This window comes from Caretta caretta, chromosome 6, assembly GCF_965140235.1.
Source record: "Caretta caretta isolate rCarCar2 chromosome 6, rCarCar1.hap1, whole genome shotgun sequence".
Classification (NCBI taxonomy): Eukaryota; Metazoa; Chordata; order Testudines; family Cheloniidae; genus Caretta; species Caretta caretta.
In genome coordinates, this window is record NC_134211.1 from 29201404 (window position 1) to 29218845 (window position 17442).

Here is a 17442-nt window from a genome sequence, read left to right on the forward strand (position 1 = left end):
TCGCGGGGGGGGGAGGGGGCGGGGGAGATTAGCTCTGTCCTAGGGGTGTTTCCCAAAAACACAGACAGTGAAACTTTCAGAGATAAAGAAGCATGGTTTTCGCCTGTTGTATGCAGATAAGGTATATGTCTGGGTTCATTTAAATAGCCTACAGCACATGGTCGGCAACTTTTAAAATTTTTATTTTACATTTATGTTGACATTTTTAATATTTCCATCTCTTTAAAACTGATCAAAAGGACGCGAGAGAAGAACCCAGTCCTCAACGCAGGGTTTCAACAGAAATAAACGAATTTCCCTTTTCCATATTCCTGTAAGGGGGCAATTCTGAAGCCTGTTTTGAGACTTTAACTTGACTTGACTTGTTTTATTGACGTGCTTGTGCCCACTCACTTAATTAAGCCATTATGCCATAAAGTAAATAATGAAATGGATGAGATGTATGAATATAGTCTGCCATTATATACAAATACTGAATAGAAAAGACAGCCGCCTTTTTTACTTTTCCACAAGCCCACTGCATATCATGAGCTATTTTCCATGACTTTATTGCAGGTTCCTCCCGGCATGAGATTTCTTGTGTTCAATATTCACAATGTTATATATACACTGTATGCACATTATAAATAGTGACCATACCTAGCATTTCATTCTAGTAAAATAAAAATAATCTATTTATAGTGAGTACATTGAAAAGAAAATAATTAGGTCACTTGGATTATGCTGCAGTTTGAAGTAGCATAACACCTGGCAGGAACTACTTAGCATTTTCTTAAACTCTGTACTATCCATAACTTTGTTTCTTATAATACATTCTTGTGTTAAGTGAGAAAGGCTGTTTGTAAAACAATCCCCTGGCTAGTCCTACTGTTGGGTGAAGTTGATCCTGTAATGGCATTTTGTTTTGAACAGTTGCTGTAGTTGAACTTCCCTCATAAGGTAAGGTGGCACTGGGTCTGAAAGGAGGTCCAAATGCCACATTTATAATTAGACTGCCAATTCAGCACATTGTATCCATTGCTATACAGGGATATACTGCTGTGTCTGGTCTCTCAATAGCCTGTATTCAGAATTAGCCAATTCAACTGCTTAAACTTCGGAGTCAAATTTAGAATAGGCAATGAGAGAAGGAAAGAAAGAAAACAATAATGCTTTCTCTTTTCCTCAGCTAGCTATTAAAAGCCAAAGAATGTACGGAAACCAAACCATGCACTGTACTTGGAATCAATACATCAAACGTAGTTTGGCCAGAGTCTGCACGTTTTTTTAAATTTTTTTTTAAAGTGCACTTGAGGGAGGCGGAGGGGGGTAGGTGATACAAACTACTCCCCCACCCTTGCAAATCACTCAGAATGGGATGTTAATCCAGTCAGTGCAGTTTAGAAGGTTATTTCCCTAGAAATTGGTTTTTTTGTTTTTTTTTTTTTTTTGCAGAGGGAGAACACGTATTAAAATAAGGAGCTGTCAGTGCAACTTGCCCTGGGTTTAGAGAGTGAGAGAAGTGCTGCTGATTTCAGGTCTGACCACAGATGCTTGGACAAACCTTGGCAGGTACTTTCCCCAAATTTTAAGGTCCTTACATGCAGAAGTAGTAACTTTCCCTGGCATTGTTAGGCAGCTGCCTGCCTTAACTCCAGTGCACGCATCCCTCCTGGCAGGGTATGTACAGAGGCCACAAAGATGCTGGGAGGGATGCTCTTTCTGCTTTGCAGGGCCGAGGTTGTACTCTTAGGCGGAGAGCGAAAGGCGGGTTGTGAATGTGCATCCCCCGGACCCTACCCAAGCAGTGACCTGCCAATTGCTGGGCCACCCACTGAGGCTGCAGCCAGTGACTCCCCGGCCAGCGGAGGCCAGCAGGTTCTGCAGGAGGCAAGAAAGACACTGGTTGGTTTGGAGAAGTTCAGCCCCCCCCCCCTCTCCCCCCAGTCCATATCCCGGCAATCACGTTGGGGAGCCACCCAGGCGATTGGGGATGGCAACCAATGCCCCCGGATTGCAGCTCCGGGTGTTGCGGAAGCCTCTGTGAATCTCACGCAGCGATTCAACCCAAGGGATTTGGTGGTTTCCTCAACAGCCCCAAATTTCCCCGCGAAAGGCCGGGAGCCAGCGCGAGAGAGGGCTGGGGCAGCGGCTGCTGCAGCAGCAGCAACAGGCAGCTGAGGGAAGCGGCGGCCTGAGCCAGCCAAGCAGCAGCCCCGCCGCAGGAGAAGGGGGCACACGCTAGGTCTGAGCTCACGAAGGCTGCAAGCCCCGGGACACCTCGCGCTGGGCACTTGCTGCTGGCGTGCCTCGTGCGTTTGTGCCTGGGTTTACAGCGCCTGGCTCCTTCCCTGCTTGTCACGCTTTCTGTTGCGCCCCAACCTCTCTGAACCTAAAGCTTTAACTCATTCGGGAATGAACACGAGGGGCCCTTTGGCGAACCACATTCGCTCCTCCTTCCTCTTACCGCTTCTCATCCTTGCAGCAGCCGCACTGGGAATTTCAGAACTGTTTGTGAGACCTTGCTGGAGACTACTCTAGAGCTTGTCTGGTTTCTTTTCTGTTGGCTTGCAGGGTGCAAAACCAGGGTAATGCGTAGGGAGTGAGAGTAGGATAGATATCGCCATATATGCGCATGTACGTGTGTGTTGTGTTGTATTTTTGTAACTCTCTGTGCTTCCTTATTACACCAAAGAATCATTTAAAAATACATACACCTTTATGAAAGTAAAGGGAGAGGAGAAGAGCAGAGCATACCAGTTCCCCAGGCCAGGCCAGTCGTACAGTATCTGACTTGTACAAACAATTAGCCAGTGCCAAAAGTTAGTTGCCTCTGTTGTCAGTTTGTTTTTTGTCAATAAATATTGCTCCACTCCCCCCTTCATTAGTAGTTGTGTGTGTGGGAGGGGGGGACGTTTTTAATGTGTGGCCAATAGTTGCTCAATTCAGGCCAAACTTTTTCTATTTAATAATAATAATAATAAAAAAAAATCACTGGAGGTGTTTTCCAGGAGGTCCTCCCTCCTGTTATGAGTTGAAATGTCTGCATCTCTTTAAAGGCCTTCAGAGTGATGAAGACCAGGACTTTGCACCATGATAGTAAAACCAAATATTTTCTTCTCAGTGGGCACAGAAAGTTTCTTCAGTCATGACCTTATATCTATTAAACACCTTAATCACCTTGGGAGATATCACTTTTTCAGGAAGAATATCCATTAATCTTTTACAGTTGGTTTGATTCTCCTCTAAAAAAGTATGTGGATCAAATGTAAAAGGTTACTGACATTTTAAATTTTTTTTCATAAAACAAAGAATTATGGAAGAGAAGTAGCAATATAGTTTTCTCTCTAGTATGTATTGTGGGTGATGTATATTTCTCTCTCAGTAGTGTATCTTAAAAGATTACTGGGTGTACTTGGCAAAGGATACCTTTAACAACTTATATTTTAAATGTTATGTAAATAAAAAAGTGGTTTATTTTTGTGTGCGTATATAAACTATGGCCGTCTCTGTAATCGTACAAGGATGTATTTTTTAAGGTTTCTGGCAATAATATAAATCATAAAAACAGAGCTTTGAGTAGCTTGTAAATTATGCCAGAGACCCAACATTAAAATACAATCTAATAATACGTACAGTAGTTTGGGTGTATCTTGTTACTGAAGTGGCAACAAAAAACTCAGACACTAATGTAAAGTTTTTTAATCCTTTAGTAAGTTGATATATTGTCTTTCTTACTGTATTTTTATTTGTTTGAGCTTACATACATTTTTCTGTTTTTTTTTCCATGTAGAATATCATATGTGGTATGGCTGGGGACATGTTTCTGCAATATAACACATGAAATTCCTTTTACTATATTAACACATATTAGGTTACTTTATAACAAAAATCTGTAACTATTTAATAATGTATCATTATTGCTCATGACATCACACTTAAAGTCCAAGGCTGTAAAAAGCTGTGATTAATAAGGCTCTATCTGACACAAGTGTGAAGTTTGTATGTGTATGTTTGTGTGTATATATGTAACCATATGCAGAGGAGGATGATCGTGCAGTTGTGTTGACTAGAAAACAACTGATTTTTACCATGATAAAACTGGATAATGACATGTTTTCAAAGCATGTCCATGATACCAATACATTATTCTTTTAATACATTATTCTATAGCAACAGCAAATATTTGTGACATCACAATGAGAGATTTCCTGCCAGTTTTTAGTTTACTATCTTTTAGAAAGTCTTCAGTTATTTGGCACTGATGAAACTGCTACACATAACCATGGTATATTCAAGTATTCAGTGAAGTTTTAAATAATTCTCTTTCAATTAGCACAACAGGAACTTGAAAAATGGATTTTCTCTTAAAGGAACAAGAATCATTAAATGCAGGTTTCTTCCCTCCTCTTGTATATTTTAAAAACTTCATATTGATTTTATGTTTTTTGTTTAGTCTCTCTAAAGAAAATTAAAAAAACAAACAACACTCCTGCCCTCCCTCCTGCCAAGCTTGAAAATGATGTTTGGAAATGATTAGACAGTAGAAGTATTTTTATCACATTTCTCTTGAGGTTTGCAAATTTGATTGGGTAATATAAAATGGGGTACATTACTGAAGTTGGTTAATCAGAGTCATTCATTTATAACATAGAATACATATATATCAATTGATGTTTTTGAAGTCAAGCGAAACATTCCATCAAGTTAATGTGTTTAAGAGTATCATATCAGGCACAGACAGGTACTAGAAATGATAAAAAGCAGATAACATGCAACAAAATGATTTACAGATGGGTCATTATCTACTATAGTGAGGTTACAAAGATCATATTCTTTATAAAAACAGAATGTAGTTTCTATAGAGTTAGCAGAATTATTTAGACAAATCTGAATAGTGAAGGACTGGTAGAATTTGTCGAAGACCGCATGTATTACATTTCTAACCCTCTTGTAGTCTGCATATTATTTTAATATGTGGAAACATATTGGCATGTGTTTTAAATACTTTTTATGCTGGGAATCCCAAAAATAAGTTTGCTGATAAAATGCTTTTTTATAGTCTGTATACATTAGATATTTAAACTTTAAAGTTTTCATAAGAACCTTTGTGTGGAGTAAGACTAAATTATCCATTCTTCAGTGAGAATGTAGAACATTTATTTTACCTGCTTTAAGTGATATGGGAAAGCAAACTCTTGTAGTGCAGTTAGGAAATGTGTGTTTAAAATATGCATGGAGAATTTTATGTTATCTACACATTTAAAAAACAAACGAACAGTGGGGAAGGTGGTTTTTTTATTCTGTAGGATTGCTAGGTTTAAGAACGTGCTCAGTGTGGTGGTTGAGGATCTAAATGATCGCAACTGATGCATCTCTTCTATAGATTGGTAGACAAGACCCTAGTTAAATGTTTGCTATTCACTTCTTCAACAACATATAGAGGCGTGCACTCCCATTATTTCTCCAGTCTACTATGGTAGACTGATATTAGGCAATATGAAACCCTAAAACCTCAGAGTTGCAGTATTGATTTGATTCTTAACTGCAAATCCTCCATATCATTGCTCAAAATATCTAACTTTACACCAATATTAGCCATTCTTTTTATAGTGACACCATGCTTACTAAAAAACTTCTAAGCACTGAGGTCAGGTGTTGAGATTGGATTCTAGTTTATTTTTTATGAATCAGATAAAGATTTCTGTGCATGAGACCGTATGTGAAGATGAGAGAACAAGAACATTTCCATATCAAAGGCAATATATCTGAGGCTGCATAGTAATTAAAATGCAGTGGTTTGGACTCTGTGCAGTAGCACTTAAGCAGAGCGTTGTTGGGACCTTGTGCAGCATGAAGGCGGTTGCCACTTGCATACTTCTAGAAATATACTTATAATTTTGTACAAACATTTATGCCAGTCCACACTTTTCTGTGGATAATTTGTATTTCATCCAAACCATTCAAAGTAGAAGATATTTTTTGAGCAACCCCTTCATTATGGCTTTTGTGCATCAACTATTTTTATTCTGCTTGTTTGTATTTCCTCTTACCAGAATGATGGCTTGTTTATATTCAGATTTTTTTTCTATTTTTCTAAGACCCCTTCTGTATATCACTCAAATTTTAATGGAAATATCTTCTTAGATTAATTGAAGACAGCATGGTTTATTACATGCTGCATTTTAGAATAAATTCACTGTATGCATTGGAACAGAGTATTTTTAATAATACAATACGCATTAAAAATTCTGACTAATTCTTACATGATACTAAGGGAATGAGGAAATTATTTCTAAGGCCCTGTCTACGTAGAGAAATTGATCAGCATAGATACTGGGGGATAAACTATTCTGTAGTAGCTATTCCAGAATAGGTCCACATGTGGTGACTTTATTCTGGATAATTAGTTTGTTCACAAAGCAGAATAATTATACCAGATTAAAAATTACTTTTATTCCAGAACAGAGAATCTGCAAGGAGAACTATTCTAGAATGGCTATTCTGGAGTAGTTTATTCTATAGTAGCCATGCCAGTTTATTTCCCCATGTAGACAAGGCCTAAGAATACTTTAATCTCACAATGCACCTCAAGTGTCCTCATCACCCCTAGCCATCTATGCTAGGGATTCCTATTATCTGTTATATCCACTTAGTAACCAAAATTATTAATTAGAAGTCATCAGGAAACTTTAAATATAAACATATTTTTGTATCTTGTGAAAGTGTTCTGTTCTGTTAAACTTATTATAAGTCTCACTTTGGCCATTTCTTTTCCACTTTTAGACTGTGTTTGTTTTAGGAGTATGACACTTGAATATAATGGACCACATGACCAGGATTTTACAGCATATTGTGTATGCATTTGACATCAGTATTATTGTGGATGAGCTATTAAGCTGAGGTCCTGACCATTTGTGGTTAGCAAAGAGCCCATGACATTGTTTTGCAAGAGTAGGGTTATTAATCTCAGTGTCATGGCCGAATTCCAATTTAGATAGGATATAGTTACCCATCTAAATTTCCCCCTGCAGTTTCATCAACTGGCTGAGTTAATCCTCACTTCCTCTCAAAAATACAGTTGTGTAGTGTCACTGGTGCAGAAAATTTATTGTGTTTTTATCCGACTAGTGCTGCAGTGTAGCAGTTGGTGATGGTATCACTAGAGCTATATAATCTGTAAAGCATTTTGGGAGCCTTCTCAAGGAAAGGTGCTACATATATGTTGTAAGTGATTTATTATTTTATTGTTAAGATGAACAGTTAAAAAGATTATATTTATTCAGTTTTTTAGTTCTTGAGCTAGTTTTGGAAGAAAATATTTAGAGAGATAGGGACAGATCCTCAGCTGGTGTAAACCAGCATAACTCTGTTGCAGTGGTTCTCAAACATTTGTATTGGTGACCCCTTTCACACAGCAAGTCTCTGAGTGTGACCCCCCCTTATAAATTAAAAGCACTTTTTTATATCTATTTAGATCTATCATAAATGCTGGAGGTGAAGCAGAGTTTGGGGGTGTGGAGGCTGACAGTTCACAATCCTCCACGTAATAACCTCGTGATCCCCTGAGGGGAGTCCCGACCCGCTGCTCTATGGACTTCAGTGGAACTATGCCATTTTACATCAGCTGAAGATATGGCCCACAGGAGCTGATCTAGCTCCCACTGGAGTCAATGGAAAGACTTCAAGGGGACTTCAAAAGGACCTGCTGTCACTGAAGTCAATGGCAAAACTTACATTGATTTCAGTGGGTCAGGGTCAGGCCCTTATGTGTGATGCTATCTTTTGCTCTTTGGATGAAATTCATTCCCCACCCTTTTGCCCTGCAAAGACTAAGTAACTGGAATTTATCTCTTTCAAGCCGCCTCTTGGGTTCTCTCTCAAGAGCTGCTCTTCCAGTGGATCAGGTGGAGTAGGAGATGCTGCTGCTTCCTCACCCATTATGTGTGGTTTCTGGGCCACTGAATCCATGTAATAATCCTGGAGTCTGTGGCTGTGCATACTCCCTTCCTCACGCACATCATATGTGGAGTGCAGGCTCCTTGCTTGCAGATCCTTGTATATAGTCCCTATGCTGAGTGCTTCACAATAAGGGTGAATTTCACTTAGTCCTCAGCACAAGTTTATGGGTTGCGCACAAGCAAAGTTGTCATTTATGTGCAGTGATGTATAGTTCAGGGTATTTTTGTTGTGGTTTATAATAGTTCAACTCTGATTTACTTAAGTACTTTCTTAAATTTAATACTAAAATATCCTCCTGACTTGCCAAAAATTTCAAAAGGCAAATGTCTAAAAAGGCTTTTATGTTTCCAGACACCATTTGATATTTTAAATACAATCACCTTTTTGTCTGTAAAATGTAGACTTTACTAGTTTTGATATGTGCATTCAGTTTTAAACTAGGATTTTCTGTCCCAGCTGCAAACTTAACTACAATTTGTATTTTTTTTGTGTGTGGACAGACATACGTTCGTTGAACAGGATTGTTAAAACATACTGTGGATAATGTGTCCACCATGAAATGTATATCATCAAGGTCCTACTCTTAATATTTTTTCCCTACTGGAGGTGGGAAAAGAGGCAAAAAGGAAAACACCAAATGAATCTTCCCCCCACTAAAAAGCATCAGAGAGAGAGAGAGACCCTGTTGTCTCTTTTTTTTTCTGGTTTGATGCTATACATAGTTACAGTAGATGCAGCTTTAACTATGGAGTCACTTGTGCACTTTCTAATTATGGTGGTGCCTTGTTGCCCTGAGCAGGATCAGGTGTGCATTGCGGGAGGTGCAGTACAGACATAGAGGTAGACACAGTAACTTGTAGTATTTCTCCTTTTGGTTAGTGATTGGAAACTTTTTATTTAAAACAAGTTAGATATGATCAGCCTTTTCATCTTGGCTTGGTGAGATAGAAGTTGATAAAAGGGGAGGTGTGCTAGGCCATGAGGACTATGTTCGGAGAAATGTAAGGATATGGAAAAATCCATAGGAGAGGAAAGGAAGATCGAGGCGGAAAGGTCTTGCCAGTTAATATTCTACTTAACTGGGGTAAGATCACACATAACTTTTTCTTGGTTCTGCTGCACAATAGTTGAAGAGAGCATTTGTTGTGGTGTCAGTAATGTTGCTTATGTTTAGATTACTTTTAGAGCGTCCCAACATACAAGTTTGCCAGCATGCCTACTTGAAAAGGGAATGTCCCAAATTTAAGACTCTTCTTCCACATTTTTTTCTTAAAACCTCTTTACCCCTTGTCAGGCCACTTTCCACTAGCCTATTCCTCTTCTTTCCTCACTTCTCAAGTGTGAGAGACAGGGGCTGATCACTGCCGTGTTTCTTGTGCTGTTCAACACCAGAATACTTTCCTGATCAGTGCTCAACAAATTGCACTGGCCAAGTATGTTGGACAGAACTTGTGGGTTCTGATGACTGCAATGAGTGAGGGAGTGGAGTAGGCTGGTTGATTCAAGGTGGGCAGCATTCTCCTGCAGCCAGCAGAACTGGGGCTAGTGAGAACTGGTTAAAAGACAGGGCTGGCTCAGCAGGAGTGGGAAGAGAAACAAAATTGAAAACTTCCTCCAGCATATCTCTTTCAAGTCTCTGGGCAGCTTTGCTAGGTTGGTGTTTTTACATGTTTTCTAAAAGTAGTCCCTCCGAAAACAAAGTAAAAGAAAAGTAGCAGAACTTTGTCCAAGCTCTGTGTGTTGTAATGGAAAATAGAGTTAAGGTTTTCTTTTTGATTATGTGAGATCTTGAGTCTGATCCAACTTAATACAAAACAAGGTTCTCTTCTGTTTCTTGCTGGGCCCATTTAAACTTTGTAAATTAATACAACAGGTCACAGTGCTAAGAGCTCTGTATGCACTGGAAGGAAGCAAAGCTGATTGGGAAGTGTCAGGTGAGCAATCAGTCACCGGGATTTCCTCAGCTTCAAGGAGGAAGAAAGGAGCTATCTCTGGCCTCAATCAAGTCTTGCTTTTCTGGGCTTAGAGAGCAGACTCCCATTGACTTCTGTACCCTGTGGCTTATAGAATCGTTGACCAGGAAGCAGGCCACAGATTCCCTGACTATCTTGTAGAATTCCTGCCACTGCGGGAGGAGAAGTGAGTTTACCCATTATCATGCCTGCTGGCTTCCTGGTGCATTCAGGCTGTTTCTGGTAAGAGAGTGAGCAGCAAGTGGCTCTCTTTAGCTCCCACTATTCCTCATCACCTTGTGCTCTTTGTAAGGTTGGGTGGAGATGTGGCATTGGCATAGCAGAGGCAACTTCTCTGTTTCTCTGCACTGTCCTATCAATATGTCTGAACAGACCACCCTTAGGTGAGAGAGCGTATAATAATAATAATAAGGGGTTCAGGCACATAAATATGGTTCTAGTTTCAGCTCTTCAACAGACTTCTTTGGTGGCCTAGCACTAGTCACTTAATCTCTCTGTGTCTCAGTTTTGCTATCTGTAGAATGGGGAATAATGCTACTTCCCCATTTGACCAGGGATGGTGCTAGGTGGTCAGAGATGTCCTGTAGTAAAAAGGAGTCAAAATAAGAAGAAAAGGTGGGTGGGGAGAGCAGGGTTTCCTCCTCCCCATTGCAAAGGTTGGGTAAGCAGTGCTCTTCCCTAGTTCCCTTTCCTCCTTGGTCAGTGAAAGCTCTCCCTCTTGTTTCAATCTACTTTACCCACTGATAATAAACCATGCTGATTTAATCCTTGACCTGTATATCGAGACTGTGACAAAGGTGCTAATTAGTGCTCTTTATTATGGTGGGTTTTTATGTGTGGGGGTGTGTCCATGATCAAGTGGATTGAAAACACCATTTCATATAGGTCAGCTGTCCCGTAGTATTGAGATTGAATAATTGGGCCAAATTAACACCCATTACCTAGAAGCAAAAGGTTCTGTATCTTCTGAGTTTATCCAGTCCCTCCATGGAAGAGAGAAATCGGTAGGAGAGAGAAGGTAAACTGCAGTGGCAGCCAAAAGAATAATTTATGAAGGCTGGCCATAAGCTGAATTTGAGGTTCTGTGATCTTCATTGCACAACATGATGAAAAGCAGAATTAGAAGGAAATCTTCCTGCAGAGGTCAAGGTGAGTATGATCATTGATGGCAATGTAACATTCAGGATGAACGGTTGTTGAATCCACTCCTGGTAGGCTTTCAGACAAAACACATACAAAATGATGTGGACAACAAATAACAAAGTGAGGGACAAAGCCCACCCCTAATCTTTTGTGGTTCCCTCTTTGCTTTCACGGAACATTTCCTTTTAACGTGTGGATTTCGAAGTGTGGAATGATAAGATAAAGAGGGTGAACGTTTGCTTCCTCTCATGCTGCCTTACTGTGGCTCCCACCATGATATTTCCTGTCCTCAATATATTGTATCACTAGTATTAATAGTAAGTGGATGCAAATCAGTATGGCATCTGGTAGACTGTTTTCAACTGACCAGGATAAACAGCAGATATGGAATTTATGTCCATGAGACTGTGACCTCCTCACACAAGTAGTATTCCCATAGGTAGATAATGAAGTACCCCTACTGAGTGTAGCTAAAGTCCAAATCCTCAGTAGAGTTATTACATATATTAAAGCTGTTCCTTGATTTTTTTTAAAATCCTCTCGCTGTTGTAGCTGGAACAGCAGCTGCCGCTGGTCTCTGCTGATATCACACTGTGCTGAATTGGTTCTTGAAAGTGTGTGAGAGAAGAAAAGGGATGACAAAATAAAGACAAAGGAAAAGGAGTGGAAAGGACAAAGATAGAGAGGAGAGACAAGGCATTTATTTGAATTATATGTATGATCAGTGACACTGTTAGGACTTTTGGACATACGTGTGAGAATTTCTGTAGTCTTTCCACATGATTATTTGTGTAGCTTTAATTATTTAATAATTTATTAAAGTTATCTTAATACTGTGTGTAGTGTCAATCCAACCAGTACATTAAAACAGTACACGGTAACTTAAAGGAGGCCTAGTTTGTGCCTGCTATCCTTGAGGTAGAGTTCCAAATTCCTTCTCAGTTCCATGTAACTGGCTCATAACAAATTCTTTGAGGGTGAAATTATCCATGTTTGGTCTCATACAAAAAGTGAGCTTTTTTAGAAAGATTGATTATCAAATCTGTTCAGTCATTTTTGACATCTGTCAATCTATTTTGTGTGTGTGTGTGTGAACACATGCGTGCCTCCATACACACACACGCACATGTATGTATAATTAGGTTGAATGTCTTAAATAAAAGTTTTTGGTGTTTTAGCCCTCATTTTAGAAATGGATTGATAGGAAGATATGTTAAGTCTTCAAATTCTAAAATATCATTTTAAATTAGTAGTTCACTCAGACTGTTGCACACAAATGTGTGTGTACTCAAACAACTTTGAAGTTTGTATGAAAGACACTATGCAAGAAAAGAAAAAGTTGTGGGGTTTTGAGTCCTTACCTTATGAATGGTAGGGGAATAGCTTGCAGGTCTTGTAGGCTGGGCAGATTTGATCTGGCTGGGAGCAATATAGAACTGAAAAAGGAGCTTTATGGGTTGGCAGGCAGAAGATTATTCATTAGGTAGAAGGAACTCGGCTTCTGGGGTAGGGAAGTGTGCACTAGATTGAGAGAAGAGGAGAGAAAAAGGAGTATTGGAGGGACAGAGTGGGGAGGGAATCAGAGGAAGAAAGAGGGGAAAAATGGAAAGATTGTGTCAGAATTACGGTAATGGATGAGACGCATCCAGTTACAGAGGTGAGTGTATGAATGGTGTTTCGTTGATGACTCAGGAGAGGCAAGAACTCTTCTTCTTCTACTTTACCCATCCTCCCTTCCCCCGAAAAAATCAGTTCAGAGGACAAGACCCTGAATTCATCCATTCCGCCACCCACAACCAAACAGGAGTATTATACTAGCCGAGACTTGGATTAATGACTGCAAGGCTGTACAGCATCATTGCCAAGGCTGTTTGGTTCCAAGAATTGGGACAACTGCCTCTCAGGAAGCTGTGTGACTGTGCTTTGGGGATGGGATTTTTTGGGCTTCCATAGCAGGCTGCTCTTTTTTTGGCCTGCTAGAAAGCCACTACCTTCAGCCTTCCAGAATGAGTGTATTGATATTGTTGGCTGGATTGAACCTAGTGTGCTGCATCTGTTAAACAACAGAGCTGTCAGTGCTCATAAATATACGGGAGAGATGAAAATAGGGGATCAGTCTATACTTAGTACCAAATGGGGCCTCATCCTGAAAGGCACTGAGCTACTGCAACTCCTATGGGAAAAGTTACAGGTCCTCCACACATCTAAGAATAAGGCCCACAGTTAGTAGGTAAGTAAGCTGTAGCTCACGAAAGCTCATGCTCAAATAAATTGGTTAGTCTCTAAGGTGCCACAAGTACTCCTTTCCTATTGCTGTGGTTTCTTGAGTAGATCTGAATAACTTTTGTACTGTATATGTCAACCTTTCTCAGGGAAAAAAAAAAAAGGTTTAACCGGTGTTTCTGACTGTCGTGATTTCTGTTGTGAAAGCTGCTTGCTTATTCTAGTTTCAGCCATCTACTGCAGTGGTTTTTGACCTTTGGTCCACAGACCCCTTGGAGTCTGCAGACTGTCTAAGATTTCCGCACCTCCATTCAAAATTTTTTAGGTGTCCGCAAATGAAAAAAGGTTGCAAACCACTGAACTAGTGATTGTGGTTTCAATCTGTGGCTGGTTCTTCATATTTGTTAAATGATTTCTGTGTCACAGTTTCGTGCAATTGTTGAAATGAGGCAGAACAGCCATTAAATTAAATATCAGTTTCAGACATTGGTCATGTGATCAGACATAAAGATGTGTTTTCTTTCTTGACGTTTGATTTCTATGTGTAAATCCAGATTTGACTAAGCTGCCAATGTCTTGCTAAGCGTTGTTTTTTTTATGTTCATATCTGATAAAATCCACACTCCTGCCTCATGCTTAAAAAAGCCTAAAACATGTGAGAACAAGATAGGCATTTTGTATACAAGTTCTTTGTAATGAATAAGGCCTTAGGCTCAGACAAATTCATTCAGAAAAGATACATAATTTTAACATTAGTTCTCCTTGCTTGATGTCAGAAATTAATTTTGGACTTTTACATGGCAAGTCTCATTTTACTTGTCTTAAGTCACCCTGTATGGTGAAAAGCATATTTCCCACAAGTCATATTCTGGCATCGGTCTGTTTGTAAGTGAATACCAGAAAAGCTGTGGTGGAGAAGGAACCGTGAGGCACTGGAGTACATCCTCCTCAAAATCGATGTAGCTCGCTTACTAGAGGTTCCCTAATGCTAGAGCCTCAGAAGGGACATTATATGATCAAATATATGAGAAATGGATTTTTTTTTGTTTGTCAATGTCTTCATTTGAAAATGAATTGTAATGACTGAGTAACATTCAAATGTATTAGCAATAATTGGAATAACAATGGTTCTTACAATTAAACTAAAGAGTAAATTTTCAGTGCTGTGTGTCTGGAGTCTGCACAAGTTGCAGAAATTACTTCTAAATGGACAAAGTTTGAAATGTCATGCCACATATTCAGAAAGTTTTCAAGGACAAAAGCAAAATATATTGTGCATGACCTGGGAAAGGGCATATCTAGCTTCCAGCTCTGTCTCTATGAATGCCAATAGCTTCTTTATTTGTCCCAGTAACGTGGTTAGGAAAGCTTGGAATCACGTTGTATTCTAGTGTGTTGAAATGCAGATGAAATTGCTGCAGAGTGAGACAGAGAGTATTTGGTCTGGTGGAATTTTTGTCTGTTTGTCCTGTGGAAGAGGTAGCTTTTGGGGACAGCCTCTGATGCCCTAATATATTTTAAAAAACCCCAACCTAAAATTCAACAGAATGTAGTCTGAACTCTCCAGTGGACACCACACTTTTGAGAACTATCCTTGAAATTCTATTTTTAAATATTGGCTACTATGCTTTGGATGACTTCAGGAATAGACTTTGTCAGCCAGGGAAGAGCAGTAAAGCTGCCAATCATGGTCATGAGATTTATAGGGCTAGAGAAGAGTGCATTTGGAAGCTTCTTTATTTATCATCTAACAGTCAAAACAGAACATTACAATGGATCTAAAGATTGGCTGCTCCACATTTCCCCTACTTGTGGTTGTGCAAGAGAGTTATCTGGACTCTCACTTTCTGCATGGCTGCATTTCAGGGCTTTGGAATGAAGATAGGGAGTTGCTGACTATGGTGAGTGGAACAGATCATTTGCATGAACTCTCTACTGCTGGTTGTTGGTATTTAAGACTTAATCCTGAAAGGTACTGAGCACTCTGACCCTGATCCCGAAAAGTACTCGAGCACATGCTGAGCGTTAAGCACACAAATAGTTCCAGTAGGACAGGGGTTCTCAAACTGGGGGTTGGGACCCCTCAGGGGGTCGCAAGGTTATTACATGGGGGGCATGAGTGGTCAGTCTCGACTCCAAACCCCACTTTGCCTCCAGCATTTATAATGGTGTTATAAATTAAAAACACTTGTTTATATATTTAAGGGGTGTCGCACTCAGAGGCTTGCTGTGTGAAACGGGTCACCAGTATAATAGTTTGAGAACCACTGCAGTAGGACTTCTGTCCAATGTGGCTACTCAAGTTCTTAAAGTTCAGCACATATTTAAATGCTGTGCAGGATTGGGATCTTGCAGGACTATCCCTTATTGCTTCCAGATATTTTTTTGTGGGGGAGTCTTATGGGTTTCCTCAATGAGATGACCTGTTGTTTAATGGTCAGCCTATCACATGGTCAGGATTAGCAACCTTCTTGGGCTTGTTCTATGTAGAAGGCTATGGATAGCTTCTGGTGGATATGGCTCATATTATGTAATTACTGAAAATAAATATGTTCTTAATAATTAGCTGGTGTTTAATGTGAAATAGCTAAAATGTTAGATCAAGATGAAGTGCTTTGGGCCAGATTCTAATCTTCAGTTTGTTTTCAACCTTGCTATTTATCTCAAAATCTGCTAATGCGCTAACACAGTCGTGTTAGCATATGCGTAACATACCTCGGGTGGCATGTGACCAGGATTCATCACCAAATTTGGTCCAGTGATTGGATCATTAGCTTCCCTGGGCTAGATACTGATGGGGACCATGCCGTGAACGCTGATCCATGCCCCCTGCCCTCCCTCCCGTAACACAATAAGAGAGACCAGTAACACTTAAGATACTAGCTGTTTACTTATTATTCCTTTTACTTCCAGTTTTTCTCTGCCTTCTACCAGCTCTTTTGTTGTCATTCTAAAACAATATTCTGTGTAACACTTCTAACTAATGGCAAGCAGCAGGCTTTCTCTCTGTACGGCCACAGCATTCAGTTCATTATTTTGATAGGGTTGTTCTGTGGTACAAAAATCACTACACCTGAATATTTTTTATCCCCTCCAAATGCTCTCTTTTCTAAGGAGGAAACTAATTCAAAATTATTTCCTTCTTCCTCTCACCTGATCCATTACAGAATGTAATCTTGCTGCTGCTTTTAGTTTTGTTACATTGAATCACAGAAATTAGAGAAAAGAAATAATCTAATCCCTTCCTCTGGCATTGTAAAATTGTTCAGAAAAAATTCTATAAAGATTATTGGGAACACTCTTGCAATGATATATGCAATTTGCCCATCATAATCTTTAGATGTCTGATCAATCAATATGAAGCATCACTCACAAATTCTAGGAAAACTCCAACCACCTCTGTCAAAGGCTGAAGTGAATAGGTAAATTTTTGATTGTGTCCTGAAGGTGAATAAACTTTGGCTTTGTCAGACCACTGGAGAAAGAGAATTTCATTGTCTCAATAAGAACTCTCTGCCTGCAGCCCCACAGAATTCAAATCTAGGGACTGTTAACTACCATGGTCTAGCTGAGCTCTGGCTCTCTCATTATGCACCATTCCAACAGAAATATCTAAGGCATCCCGGGTTTAACAGCATGTAAGTATTAGCAGTGTAGTTAGAGTGGCAGTGTGACCTAGCAGTTAGGACACTGGACTGGAAGTCAGAAAATGTCTAATGTTGGCTCTGTCAGACCTGTTGTGTGACCTTGGACACATCACTTCACCCTCTCCTCCTGCCTTTTGTCATCAATTTAGATTCTAAATTCTTAGGAGTAGGGACTGTCTCTCACTGTGTGTTTGCACAATGGGAACCCAGTTTCAGTTGGGTCACATAAGCACTGTAATACAAATAAATCATAATAATTGTTGTAACTGTTTCCTTAAATATGTGTAAGTAGATTTTTTTTGTATACTGTTTGTGGTGGTGCATGCTGTGAATCCTAGAGTTGAATCTCACTTGTAGTTCAGTGTCTGCAAGGGGCCATATTTAAAGTATTACACATTATTTGTTGTCACTACAGTTGAAGATTCAGTGATTCACTGAGAGAGTATTGAGAAGCATCAATATTTGACATACATTTATCATCTTATTACTACCCAAATTAGGTGGCCCCAAGATTG

The 17442-nt window shown here is 39.6% G+C and overlaps 1 protein-coding gene across 17 annotated transcripts in view; it reads left to right on the top strand.

Annotated features, from left to right (window-relative positions):
* The window catches only part of SOX6 (SRY-box transcription factor 6), a 451605-nt gene that overhangs the window by 6387 nt on the left and 427776 nt on the right, over positions 1-17442 (top strand). For 2 of the 17 annotated variants that reach the window (XM_048853487.2, XM_048853501.2), the window contains exon 2: positions 1435-1551. The exons of the other annotated variants lie outside the window; for them this stretch is intronic. The gene's annotated coding sequence lies outside the window, so the exon portion shown is untranslated. The remainder of the gene's footprint in view (positions 1-1434; positions 1552-17442) is intronic. 17 annotated transcript variants of the gene reach the window in all.